This window comes from Tympanuchus pallidicinctus, unplaced genomic scaffold, assembly GCF_026119805.1.
Source record: "Tympanuchus pallidicinctus isolate F22 unplaced genomic scaffold, pur_lepc_1.0 scaffold22, whole genome shotgun sequence".
Taxonomy (NCBI): Eukaryota; Metazoa; Chordata; class Aves; order Galliformes; family Phasianidae; genus Tympanuchus; species Tympanuchus pallidicinctus.
The window spans coordinates 28,506,543-28,520,046 of NW_026294739.1; the positions used below are offsets into that span (position 1 = coordinate 28,506,543).

Below are 13,504 nucleotides of genomic sequence, written 5' to 3' on the forward strand. Positions count from 1 at the left end.
AGTCGTTTCTGCCTATTGGAAGGCACAGTAAGTTCATTTGCTAGCAGGTAGGCAGCGGAGGTGAGAATTGAATTGATCTGAGATACTCTGAAAAATTGACCCCGGGGTCATTCGTAGTTTAAATTGGGAAGCGAGGCTGAGTTTGTCTTCTCTTTCTTTCCCCTCTCTCTGCTCCCTCTCTTTTTGTGTTTGCAGGCGTGTTAGTCTGCACAGTAATTATTTAAACATACTCTGGTGATGGGGAACCTCGTTCTCCCAAAGTTAATAAAAATAAAGAGAGCTTTTGTTAGTAGTGATAGGTAATTAAATAGCTGGCTTCACGTTGTGCAGAGATATTGTACTGCCTTATTGACACCCTAGAGCCGTGCTCCCCAGCCCTTCTCTGCTCGAACGAAGTCACCGGGATTAAGACCTGGGCTAAATTAAGCACATTTGCTCTGCACTCCGTGCAGCAGCACCAATATACCCCTGATGTGGGATGCTGGCAGCGGGATGCTGCAACGAGGGCAGCAATCAGACAAGAAGCAATGGCCAGGTTTGCTCGGTTGAAGGCAAGAGCAGCACTCTTCCGCAGCATGGGGCTGCCCCAGATTGCTGCTGCACCACCAGGGCAGGAGGTTCAAAGCTACACCTGCTCGTGGGGCTTTGTGTTCACCTCCAAACAGCTAAGGTGGAGGTGAAGGAAGAGAGAGAGGTATGGACTGGGGAGTGAGAGACATAGGGGATGTAAGGGATGCAGGGGTCGTAGGCGATGTAGGTGATGGAGGAGTGGAAGGTATGTAGGAGATATAGGTATTGTAGGTGATGTAGGAGATGCAGGCAATGTAGGGGATGTTGGTAATGTGGAGGATGTCAGCAATGTCAGGGATGTAGGTGAGCTAGGGGAGGGAAGTCAGTGCCGTACACACGTGCATGCTGTAGACCTCATTCTGCATTGACTCTGCCAGCAGCGCTCCCTCTCTGTGCTCAGGATCTATTTCCTTGTCAGTCAGACCCAAATTATAACTCTAATAAGGAGAGAATGGGGAAGCAAAGTCAGCACTGTATTAACTACTCAGCTTCTGTGGAAACACCCAGCATTTTCTTTCCAATGACATGAGATAATCTCTGTTTTCTGTTGTACTCATTTCTTCAACCCTTTTAGCTTTGTTTTCACATGTTGGCCTTGCACTAAAAAACCTAACTTGACATCCAGTATCTTCTCAGCTAAAAAGGTATCAGTTCCTGGACTTAATGTCAGCTGTTCTCAGATCAAAGGCAAGAAACATAAAGGTTGACATATATTATTTATTTCATGGTTTACATCAGTGATGTTTCTCTCTACCCTTTTTGGTTATTATTGCTGATGTTTTGCCCATAATGTTGCGCTCGCTTCTCAAAAGTGTTTGTCCCCTACAGACAAATATTCATATTAATGCAATCCATCAGCAGTTAACAAATGCCAGCTCGCTTCGCCGTTTCCCGCACGCCCAGAACTCCCATTGTTTTTGCAGGAATCTTTGGGTGTGAGAAGAATGCCGGATCGGGCCCTTGGGTGGTGTTGGGAGCCAGGCTCTCCCCCAGCCCCAGCAATGCGCTGGGCAGCGGCGCGGCCAGGAGTGGGAGATGCTGCATTCCCTCCCTGCACTGTGGGCTGCTGCAGAGGCGAGAAGAATGCCTGGCTTGGAGGGGAGAAAAGCACAAATAGAAACTCTAATTCTTCTTTCTTTTTTTAATTAAAAAATATATATTTTTTTTTTTCCTTGATTTCTTCCACCTTTCCTCTATCTTTCTCATTCAGAGTGAACCATGCAGGATCTAGCTCAGGACTGTGGCCGGAAAATCATTGGGGATCGGTCACAAGTTCTTCCCAAGCCAGGCATCCCTTCTGCCACTCAGCATAGTGTAAAACTTTCCTTTCTGCTTTCTCTTTGTCAACAACTGCCGCAGGTTTTACTTCCTGCATTACAGCATTGGACAAACTGCTGAATCTGATTTTGCCCACTTACCCTCCCACAAGCTATATATATATTTTTCTGCGATGGAATAATAATGGTTACGAGAGATCCTTGGGATGTGCGTTGCTGTTGTTTTCTTTTGTTTGGTTTGGTTTTATTCTAAAGCTTGCTGACAATTGTCAAACGTTCATCCCAGCAAAGCAGTGCTCAGAGGGGACGGCCCTCTGCGCAGCCGACAGGAACAATTTGCAGCTCTCCTTGGAGCTCTGCTCTTTGCAGAACGTGTGTCACTTTTCTGTTTCTTTAAAATTTAATTGGGATCAGGAAATCGAGGGTCTCCCAGTTTCCCCCTCTTCGGGCTGCAATAAAGCCGCTTATAATTTATAATCAGAGTTTGCTATCGTTAAACTGAACTGTAAAGCCGACGTCGGGGTTTCGGCTGTAAAAGAAGATATGGTAAATATTGCAATGGGGCTTGAGTAGCACAGCACAGCAAACACATGTCTGTATGTATGTGTATACGTATGGCTCCAAGGGTAGGAGCTAAATAACAGATAACTGGGATGCATTCTTTCTGGGTGGAATTGAAGCTAAGAGAGATTTATAGCCTGAGCAGTTATTTTAAATGCAAAATGAAGTGTTAATTTATTAAAGTCATTTATGCATCCACATTATTTTTATGTCTTTATTTATATTTTTCTGTACCACGGAGCGATGCAGTATTCATCCTGGGTTTTTCTGTCTGTTGACTGTAGCACTCCTTTGCTTAGATTTTTTTCTAACAAGGCAGCTCATTTAGAAAGAAATGTTTATGTGAAGTGCTTGTCAGTTGGCATTTTTACTGGTGTGCTAACCCAAAGGTAAAATATAAAGGCACGTCTTTTCCTTGCTGGCTTGTTGCTACTAGAAGGGTTCCTCCCTTGTTAGCTTGATAAATAATTTTACTAGCGGGAATCTGCTGAATTTTTATGCTTGCTGTCTATTTTCTGCTTGCTGCAAATAAATTCCAGCACTCAGAGGGCACTAAAACTCCAAACACATGGTATTTTCCCATTTTGTTGCTGGTTGCCTAAAATATTTATTTCATCTTGTGTTTTTAATTAAATCTTTCTTCTTTCTTTCTTTTTTTTAAAAAAAAAGAAAAGGAAAAATCCTTCAAGTTTTGCAATTAATTCCAAACGAAAGTTTAAATCTGGATTGTACTTAGTGTAAAGTCTTGAGTTTAAATAATGTGGCATCACAAGTAAACTGAATGGCTGGTGTTAAATCAGTCACCACCCCAACTACCTAATGGCTTTCAGATTAAGTGTGAGGAATATTTATTGACGCAGGATCTGGTTAAGCGTTTCTTCTGATTTATTAGATACTTGTACATTTCCCAACTTGCAATCAAGAAAGCTAATTTAATTTATGGAATAAATACTCCAGTTCTGGGGGAGAAAGCACTGAAAAGCTCTGTGTAATGCATTGCTACAAAAGAAGAAGTTTGATACACATCAAACTGGAGAATCTAAAGCAAAAGGAACGTTGGTGATTGGTTGTTTTTTTTTCTTAAAAGGGACAGTTTTGCAGTTACTGAAGCTTTACACAATTTAAAAATCAATTTGATTTCAGCAAGATTTAATTCAAGAACTTCTCCCAACAGCTTCTCCTTCCTCCCTTACCAAACTGGGTTCTGGTGGGTGCATTGGGTGCTTGATGGGGCATCGTGGCCCTGCTTACCATGTCTGTCACACAGCAGAAAGCCACATACCCTATTGCAGGGGCTTGGAACTAGAGGAGCTCTGAGATCCCTTCCAACCCCAGCTGTTCTGTGCCAGGAAAATCCACTCCAAACTTTAGAATTATTCACGTACGTATTTTCTAACACAAAGCAATCATCAAACTTTGACCCAAATCCTTGCGTTCTCTCACTGACCACCATGCCATCTGCTCACTGATCAGCATGAGATCACCGCTGTGACGGCAGGGCTGCATGTTGCCTGCAGACACCGTCCTTTTTGTTCACACGAGCACAACCCAGATCAAGTAAACGGGCAGAGATAATGCCCCAGCTCTGAACAGATAAGTGAATATCTCGGGCAGAGGGGAAAATTACCCTTGGGGCTCCACTGTATAAAATCATAAGCGAAGCAGGGCTGCAGGAAATCTCGAGAGGCGATGTAATCCATCCCCGGGTCGGATAGATTGCGTTATCCCTGACAGATATTTGCATAGCCTGGCCTTGAAGACCCCCCCCCCCCGGTGAGCTGCAGCCCCCACCCCCCCCCCAGATGCTCCTGCACAGACCTTGGCCACTGTAGATGCTCCAAGCCCTTTCCCCTGGTCCAGAGGAGTCTTGCAGGTCCCTCACGCTGTGTCCCAGTCACCAGGCACGACGTACGCCTCTCCACACTGACCCTTTGCATATTTGAAGGCTGTTGTTATGGCTTGCTGCAGCCTCCTTTCCTCTAGACTAAACAACACTGCATTTTTCAGGTTTTTTTTCATAGGTTACAATCATGACTTTGCTATTTAATATCTCCTCTGAAGAGCCTGAATACAGTAAACTCGCTGGTATTCAATTTACCCGTGCTGAAAAGGAGTGTTAGAATGGTGCCTGGAGGCTTCACAACGTCTGAAAGGGGAATAATTTAATTCTCACACTGATAATTTTTCTTCGGTGGGACAGAGAGTTGGGAGCATTCTGTACAGGTGTGCGTTAACTGCAGCTCCCTGTGAGTTTAGTCCAGTACCAGGAGTTCTGTCGTGCAACACACAGCCAGAATTTGCTGATAGGTACTGGGAAACATGTTTTTAAAAATGGCATATTATATGGTGAACTTTTGTAATTGTATATATAAAAAAGAAGGGGGGGGATGGTAGTTTTGCAGTTGCAGGTAACTACTTGGGTATGTCTCCCAGGTGCTCTGTGGAGATCACATAATGAGTTTCCTTGATTGCATTAGCAACTCAGGTGCACGCAATCAACTCTAGCATTTCAAAAGCTGCTCCAGCTGAGCTGGGTGGCTTTGGTTCCTTCTTTGTAGCAGAGGGAAGTTCTCTTAAAATGCTGCTGATGGTGGTGGGCTGAAGAGGATTTTTTGGCTGTCTGCACGGATGTGGGCTTTGTGGTAGGTTTGAAGACTTTTTTTGTTGTTGTTGTTTTCTTAAATTGGGAGTGATGTAAGGCTCAATCAGTGAATGTTCACTTTGCTCCTTGGAAAAATGAGGGGAATCAGAGCCTGCTAGTCTTGTTTTTCTCATTGTCTTCTGGGTACTTGTGCAGGGGCTGCTAGGGAGATGTCCTTGTGTAAAGCAAAAGTATTTATTTGCAACAAGGTATTCTCTAGGGATGTTTCTTCTATGAACCCCACTGAAACTATCATTTCAATCAACAGTATACAAGTTGGAAATGTATGTTGAACCAGAGCAACTAATGAGTAGAGGTTTTAGCTCAAGCATTTCGAAGATCTGAAGAGAGACTTCACTGGGAAATGAGAAGTAAAATGATAGCAACCTTGCTGAGCCGTTGGCTCACATCAGAGCTATAGCAGCAGAAGTGAAAATGTGTGTTTCCATCTCTAAAGGTTGGAGTTTAAGGACCTGTTATTACTATGGGGTAGATGAGGGGGAAAAAATATGTATTGTCTTCCTTTATGAAGTTCATTTTTCTTTACAAAGTGATTAATGCATTACTACAGCAAACTTATTGTATAATGTGCTTACCATTGCGTAATAAATCTAAACAACTGTGACTGTCACGGTGATAAGCCTGGCAAGATTTTGCCTTCCTTACAAAGGCTTTATAAGTTAAGCTTAACTTCTAGTTTTCTGGGATAAAATTTATTTTGGCTCTATCTGTTTGAAACTGCACCAAAAGGGAAGAAGTTGTTGGAGGGGGTGGTATATTACTGGGAGAGTTTCCCCTTCACTGGCTTGCAAAAGAAACTGAACGTCAGCATTAAAATGAAAATGGAGTTCAGAAGAAAATAATAACTCAGTTGTTTAAAGAAAAAGTTGTAACACTTAAAAGGGACTTTTCAAATATCAAGGGTGGACAACCCAATTAAATTAACAGCATTGTATTTGCAGCTGTTAACACCTTGGGCTCAGCTTGTCTCAGGCTACTGGAGCTGGCTGAGGGCTTGTCTGTGCCAGAGCAAAGGGATAACAGGGAGCTGCAGGAAGGAGTGCTTTGGACTAATTAGAGCTGTTTACTCTGAATCCCAGAGAAATTGGTGCTCCAGCTTTAGTGCTGTTAATGCTCTGAACTGGGAGCCAGTGTGAGTTCTGTACTTGGAAAGGCTCTTGTGCCCATGTAGCACTGCCCACTTCTCTGGCTCCATCAGTTGGACGTTGAACTTAGTTGTTTCTTTCTTTCTCTGTGAATGCATGTGAAAATCTCTTGCACCTCTGTGCCACAAGCAGTGCACGTACATCCAGCCTGAATGCTGTAGCAAGGGTTACTGTTCTGGAAACACCCAACCTTTGGAGGAGGTGGTGGAGGGAATGTGCTTGTGCCCTGATGTGTGGGTGTCCATTTGTTTCTAAAAGCTGCAGGTGATGTTTCTTGTGTAATTGGATGCACTCCTGTTAGTAATGGTGGAAAGTGATCTCATGTGGTGATGATGAGGTGATTGGAAGATCTCTTTCATATTCCAGCACCCAAATGAGATGGTGTCCTCTGTTGGTGCTTAGAGCTTGAATTGTGCTGGCAACGCTGGCATTGAGATGAATGTCTGGGGAACTTAATTCAGATTCAGAAAGAATCCAAGGCTCACAGCTAGGAGTGATACTAGCTGGTAGCTTATTTCCAGAAAATCGGGTGTCACTGCTTCGTTTTAAGTTGCTGGACTCCTGGTATTGTTTTTTTTTTTTTTAATTGTCATCTTTCCTTGACTTGTACTGCAATCTATCTTGTACCCAGTAGGGTTCAGAGGGGGGGAAAAAAAGGAGTTTACTTGGTATCATCTGATACCATCAAGCATTATAAAGATGGGATGGAGAGAAGACTGAAGTTTTTGCACAGGTTTTCAAGGGCTCATAGGCTTCTCCTCCTCCCTCCCCCACCATGCACATACACACAAATACGTTGAATGTCTTGAAAATAAACCACCAAGCTCCGAAAGGGAAGATAGATGTGCTTGTTCAGATAAGGTGCTGCATTTGGAATTGGTGTCTCTGGTTGTTAAACAGAATCCTTGCTTAACGTCCTCATTAAGAACTGTGTCTTGCTACCAGTTTTATGAAGATCAAGTCATTTACTTTTAAAGTAAATTAAAGCAAATTTCTCTGTGGTGACAAGACAATAAAACAATGGAAGGCTCAAGTTTTTCAATCACCCAACATCTGTTCCTTGTTGTGCTGTAGATGTAAATGCCCTGCGTACAGCAATAGGTGAACAGAGTGAGAGCCAGTAGCTGGTGCTGGTGGGGGATTTTTTCCTTCTCCAAACTGCACTGTAAGCACTGTCCATTTTAGGAAGGGTAATTTTGCAGTTTCCTGTGGCAGCACATTCAGAGCTCCGTTGACACGGGTGCTGTGGCAGGTGATGCTCTGCCTCTTGTTGCTGGAAGCACAGTAAGCTGTGGGGTAATGGAAGCAGTGAGCTGCTTCTCGGAAGCCCAGTCAGCACAGCTGAGATCCCCATCTCCTGTCCGAGCCACCCACACTGCCAGCAGACACCTCTGAAGCCGAGGGCACTCGGATGCTTTGTGCACGGTGGTGGGAACTAGGTTGTACAAAACCTCACCAAAACCACTTCCATGTCGTACCCACGCTCAACCTGTTTGTCTTGAAACGCTGTCTCAGAGAGAAGCCAGCCGATGAGAAACAAAGTATTAGACCCATTTCTGCTTTTCGACAAGTGCAGGATGCAAACTGCAGTGCATTTGTTTTACGCTTTCTGGGGGATTTGGCATTTCGTGGTGTGAGAATTGGCTCCCTGCTGTGTGAAGGATTCCAGTGTGGATTTGTGTTGTGTGGGAAATGCTGGCATAGTGGAAAAAAGAGGGGGAAGCTCTGCTGGGAAAGTAGGAGGGGGCTGGATGTTATTCACTTGGGGCAGGAGCCTTTTCCTATCTCAGGAGAATGATTTGTCTTGGACAGAGTAGCATTGACTTCTGTAGCGGCGGAGGACAGGAAGTCATTACTGGATGCAAACGGAAATTAAGGTTCTCAGATCACTTTAGAGATGTTTTAAAAAAAAAAAAAGAGAAAGTCCAGAGACTTTTTCTTGGACTGTCCCATCCTTTGCAATCTGTGCTCTCAGCCACGTGGCTGTGGACCCCACTGTTTGAGGTGTAGGTGGGCTTTTCCACCTCAGAGTGTCATCTTCCAAATCTTTGTGGTCAAGGCCTTCAGTGAGAGTGGTATTTCCTCAGCCAGAACTTAATGGGGCCACAACATGAGCTGCTCTGCTTTATGGGAAATGGGTAATTAGGTCTGACTGAATTCAAGATATTTGGCTGTGGGGAGCAGGTGACTTCTCCTTGCTAGCCCTTCTAGAAAAGAGCTGAGAAATTCCTTGTGTACTTCTGCTATGCTGTGCTGGATTTTTTTAATATTCTCAAGTACAGAGATTGATTGAGCAATCTTCATTTCCTCCAAAGGATGAGCCATGTTGCAATTGCATCACTATATTAAAAATGAAAAGGGGGGAAAATAGCCTACAGTGTTTTCTATAGCGAAGGAAATAGTAGCAGTTAGTCCATTCTCAGAACTTCCTATCACTGCCTTCTATATTGGTGCTTCTAGCAGCTTAAGAGCATGGGAGGGTATCATTTAAAATAGCTTTCTCTGCATTCTCCTTGGTAGCATGAAGTGATGCTGTGCTCAGTCAATGAGGAGGCTGGTGAGTCACCCCACTAAGATACAGCTTTCTGGCTATGTTGATCATGATCTGTCGTACAGAAAAGCAGTGACAACATCTGGATGTGTGAGCTCCTCTGAAGTCCTTCTCATGGCAGTAGCAATCCTTGCAGTAGTTTCAGTGGGCTTTGGATGGATCCTTTGCTTATGGCTTTTTTTTTTCCTATTACTGTCCTATTAATTTTGCAAGACCAGAAGTAGGAACACACATCCTCAGCTTTGACCCTGACATCTCTGTTCTATGTTTCTCTACCTCTGCACACTTCTTGCTTCCAGGGCTCGCTGTGCAGGGAAAGAAGCCATGGAGATCTCAGAGCTAGCTGCTGCTCTGTGTGTTTCTCAAATCAAACTTAGGTTAAGCGTGCTGGAAAAGCTGCCTTTGACTCTGGTGGTGCTTGTCCTGAGCTGCTACCAGGAGGAAAAAAAAAAAGTGTATTGAAGCACAAATAGATTTTTCCTCAAAGCTAACCTCATTTTGTGAGCAGCTGAGCATCTTCTGTTGTATGAGAAATGCTCTCCGTTTCTCTTGGATTCAGTGGGAGCATTGGTGCTCAGCCTTGGGCAGGTTGGAGCCTCTTTGTATTTCAGCATTAGCTCCCCAGCAGTCTGCAACACATTCCTTGGACTGTTTGAATTCCCAGATTACACAGTTTATAGAGATCCGCTCGGAGGTGAGTGTGAAATAGTACTGCCCTGTACTTTCTGGGCACCTTTTATCTTTCCAAATATTTATTAATGAGCCCTCAAATTGCCCCTGTGAGGTAGATAAGAGATGGATACAGCTCCTTTCAAGCAGCTATCTGAATGTGTAAAACAGCACTGCCCACAGTTTGGGGCAGATGAGGAAGTAGATAACAAACCAGTATCTTATAGAGGGTGCAGAGAGAATTTAGCTTGGCAGAGCTTAATTACAGCTGCTGGAATTTGGCCAGTAAGTCAGGCTTACCTTGCTCCCTTCGTTGTTTCAATATGGAGTCTGAACTCTGTCAGGTCTTCATCCCACTCAGTGGATGACCCTCTGAAGTCTGACTTCAAACCCACTTGGCAGGAGAAGGGATTACCAGCTTGCCCTTCATAGTGCCTGAACCTCTTGTAGTTCCTCTGTGTAGGACCTGCTTTGGCCAAGTGCTGGGACCTCTGTGGCAGTATGGCAGACTGGCTTTGGTGAGAGCCTCTCACCTTCTTACTAGGTGTTGGGTCCCTCCAACACCAAGGGGACTTGGGTGTGAACCTTGCACTGGCTTCAGTGGGTGTAAAGCTGGGATCACAGAGCTTCTTCCCAAGTCTCTGATATTTCCCCTAAGCTTTGCTCTGGTACCTTTTATCACAGAAGCCCTGTGCCTTACTCTGAGGTTCCCTCTCTGGCATCCCCAGGGCAGTCAGAACAGCAAAGCACCAATTCCTTTCTATTTGCTTTTTCATGTGATTCTAGAGCATAAAAATGTTGAAGCTAAAACTGAAATTTTACCTATTTTGCGTTAATGCTTTTTAATAAATCTCCAGACTCTCTTTAAAGCTTCACAGAGCGCAATTTATTGTGAAACTACAGTTACTTTATTTTATGTCCACTGCAATTGCTTGTTTCATCTAATTCAGATTATACTCGTGTAAAGCAAGGGCTAGCTCCAGATAGAAAGAGATGAATTATTAATAAAGAAAGTTTTGGAATTAAGATTTTAAACCTATGCAGTAGATAGATGTGTAATATTCAGAAATAGATCTGAAAGGGCTCACACGACGTGCTTTCATCAAATCTTGAAAAGAAAATGACCAATACATCAAATCTTGAAAAGGAATTGACCGATAAATCAAATCTGGAAATGGAAGTGGCAGATAAATCAGCTCTGAAAAAGCAAACAACCAATACATCAAATTCACGGCGTGTTTATTAAAGTAAGGCATTGCTTGTATGTGGCTGAAGCTGCATGCTACGATCATACAATCAACACTTGAAATACTTCAAAAGCAAATTGTGTGCAGGTGTACACACAGCTCTCTGTGCATTTGCTAAGTAAACACCTGGCTCTCTTTGCAGTGTTTTGAGGCTCTCCACCAGCACTCGGCATTGGCTGAAGCCTCACCATCTCAATATTCACATGTTCCTAGACATGAGCAGCTTGAATCCAGCTCTTTTAAAAATGACAATGGATAGTCTGGCCCAAACTGAAAAATGAGATGTGCCTTGTTCTGAAAGCTTTCTGCTTTTGTTTCCTGATTCTAATTGTACACTAGCAGCAATGCGGACTCCTTTGGCTAATTCAGAGGACTTTGATGGACAGCTCATGCCCAAAGCATATTTTCAAGATCAAGACTATAAAAACCTCACTATGGAAAAATCATCATTTGCCTCACTGCCTTTGATTTACATCTATGTTACAGAGCCATGAAATTTAAAATAAGATGACCTAAATTGTCCTATAATAATGTGGGCATGAACGTACACTCCTGGTGGCAGAGTTTCTCTGTCACTGTACCAAATGAAATCTAGTTTTTAGTGCCAATCAGTTCAGCATCATTAACCCTTTAAGGATGTTATTAGCATTCTCAAAAAGCTTTTCATCATGTTAAAAATGTTTTCAGACTAAACTTGTTGAGGTCAAAGAATCCAAGCCTGTAAGATTTAGGACTTCTTTGTCCTTTGCAATAATATGTATGCACTCAGTAATGCCAAGCAGCAATTATTAGCACTGATTTCTAAAAATCTCCTAAAAATGTTGAGTTTAGGTTGACAAAAACAATCTTTCCTTGAGCTATTCCCAACTAATGCTAGAAACATGTGTTCCCCTAGATTGGGCTTTTTGTTACATAGTAGAAAAACTGCTCTGTATGTGAATTGTCCAGGATCCAGGAATGTAAATTGCTTTGCACTTGCTATTACATTATGGTGCTCTCCATTCTGTTTGTTTTTTTTTTTTTTCTCAGCTCATGTTGTTCTTTTTGCAATAAGTGTATGTTTGAATTGAATTGAAGAGTAGCATATTAAAGAACTGGTTTCATAGCTGTTTATGTCCTTTCATCCAAAGAAGTGTGAGAAAAGCAATCAAGGTTTCAGATTGACATGCTAAAGCAAGAACCGTCAGAGAAAGTGTCTTGCTGCTGGAGTGCTGAATATTTGCATACCGACTTTGTTTGAATTAGTCCTGACTAAACCCAGGTATTTATAGAACTAGCTCTAGCCTGTGGTCAGGCCTCTATAGATGAACTGATTTCATTTCAGGTGAAGTAATTATTAATCTGTTCCCCCTGCTCTACGCCTCTGACTATGTCAAAATGTAGCATCTATAACCCTGACTCAGTGCATTATTCAGACTTTCCATCACTCTGTTTTTCAACAGATGGCATTGAGGTGACTTGCAGCCTTACAAGTGGGATTGATGATGTGAAATAGAGGAGCTTAAAAAGTGATTGCAGAGACAGGAGGAAAAATTACAAATTAATATCGCTTTAGGAAATGGAAAGCAGCCTCATGTGGACACGGGATTCTCAATCGGTAGCTTTCACATCAAAAGTGTTGTTTGATTTCTATTTATTGCAGTATAAATACAGTTATGTAGGCAGGAGGGGAGTTGTATTCAGTAATTCCTCTTGCAAGGCGTTTGGGATGAGTTTCCCATGGAAGAGAAGTGAGTAACGAGCTGCTTATGGAGCACTGCATCCTTCAGCTGGATTTGGGAAAAGGCTATCTTGTGCAGCTCAGATAAAAACATCCTGTGGTTTGGGGTTCTGAAGAGCTCATGTTACCATTTTGCTGATGAGTTGACGTGGCCACGAAGCAACCTGGATGACTCACTTGGTGTGTGAATTCAGGCAGGGCAAAGAGAAGGGGGAGAATTTATAAACTCAAGGATGCAACTTGCATGGCCCCCTGGAATAGATGGTCCTGTGCTATCTATGAATCTAAATGTAATTTACAATAGATGTAAAATCATAGAATGGCTCGAATGCAAAGGGACCTCAAAGATTGTACTCTTCCAACCCACTGCCATGGCCATTAATGGCAGCATTCACACAGCAGTAGTGATAACACAGGGAGGGATTTCTCACTGAAAGGAATGGCGGTAGCATGAGGGATCTGCACCATGGAGATCCCTGCTACTAAAAATCAAGAGTAATAAATGGTTGTGTTTTGTCTAGGATACAGTGGAAAGCATTGCTTTCCTCCTTAGCTTAGTTCTGAGGGGCTGCTCCACATAAATCCCATATCATCAGGGACAGAGATTCATGGTCAACTCCAGGTAGTCTATGCTCAGAGCTCAGTGGGAATTCCCATGGGAATACATTCATCTGGGCTTGCTGGCTGTGTTGGCACTGTGGTGCAGGGATAGTTTGGATAGAAGACGTGCAGAGTGGGTGAGTTGTCCTTTCTGTTGCTGGCTACACTGATTCTTTGGACCTAAAAACCCACTTAAATAAAACCTTACATTGATCTCCAGCCTTTGTGATTTCTGTGAGATTCAGTTATATGCATGGAAATATGGGCTTAACCACTTCAATGAGTTGGGACCTAAATTCCCAGTTCACTAGGACTAATGCTCAAGAATGAGAGGGTTATTTGTTGCTCTGTCCCACTGGAATCCTGCTTAACCTAAGACATTTCACAGCTCTATGGAAAGTCACAGTGATCTATGAAATACTTTTTCTCATCGTACGCCATCTCCTTTGCTGCTCCTCACCTCTATCTCTGTAGAAAAAAGCATTTAGGAAAGTACTATTAA

General features: G+C 43.1%; 1 protein-coding gene across 4 annotated transcripts in view; it reads left to right on the forward strand.

Annotated features, from left to right (window-relative positions):
* The window catches only part of MAF (MAF bZIP transcription factor), a 157,908-nt gene that overhangs the window by 14,911 nt on the left and 129,493 nt on the right, over nucleotides 1–13,504 (forward strand). Inside the window, exon 3 of one of the 4 annotated variants that reach the window (XM_052686455.1) lies at nucleotides 1,494–2,606. The exons of 2 other annotated variants lie outside the window; for them this stretch is intronic. The gene's annotated coding sequence lies outside the window, so the exon portion shown is untranslated. Of the gene's footprint in view, nucleotides 1–1,493; nucleotides 2,607–4,682; nucleotides 5,051–13,504 lie in introns of those variants that run through there. One more of the 4 variants, XR_008207636.1, reaches the window with a different exon arrangement.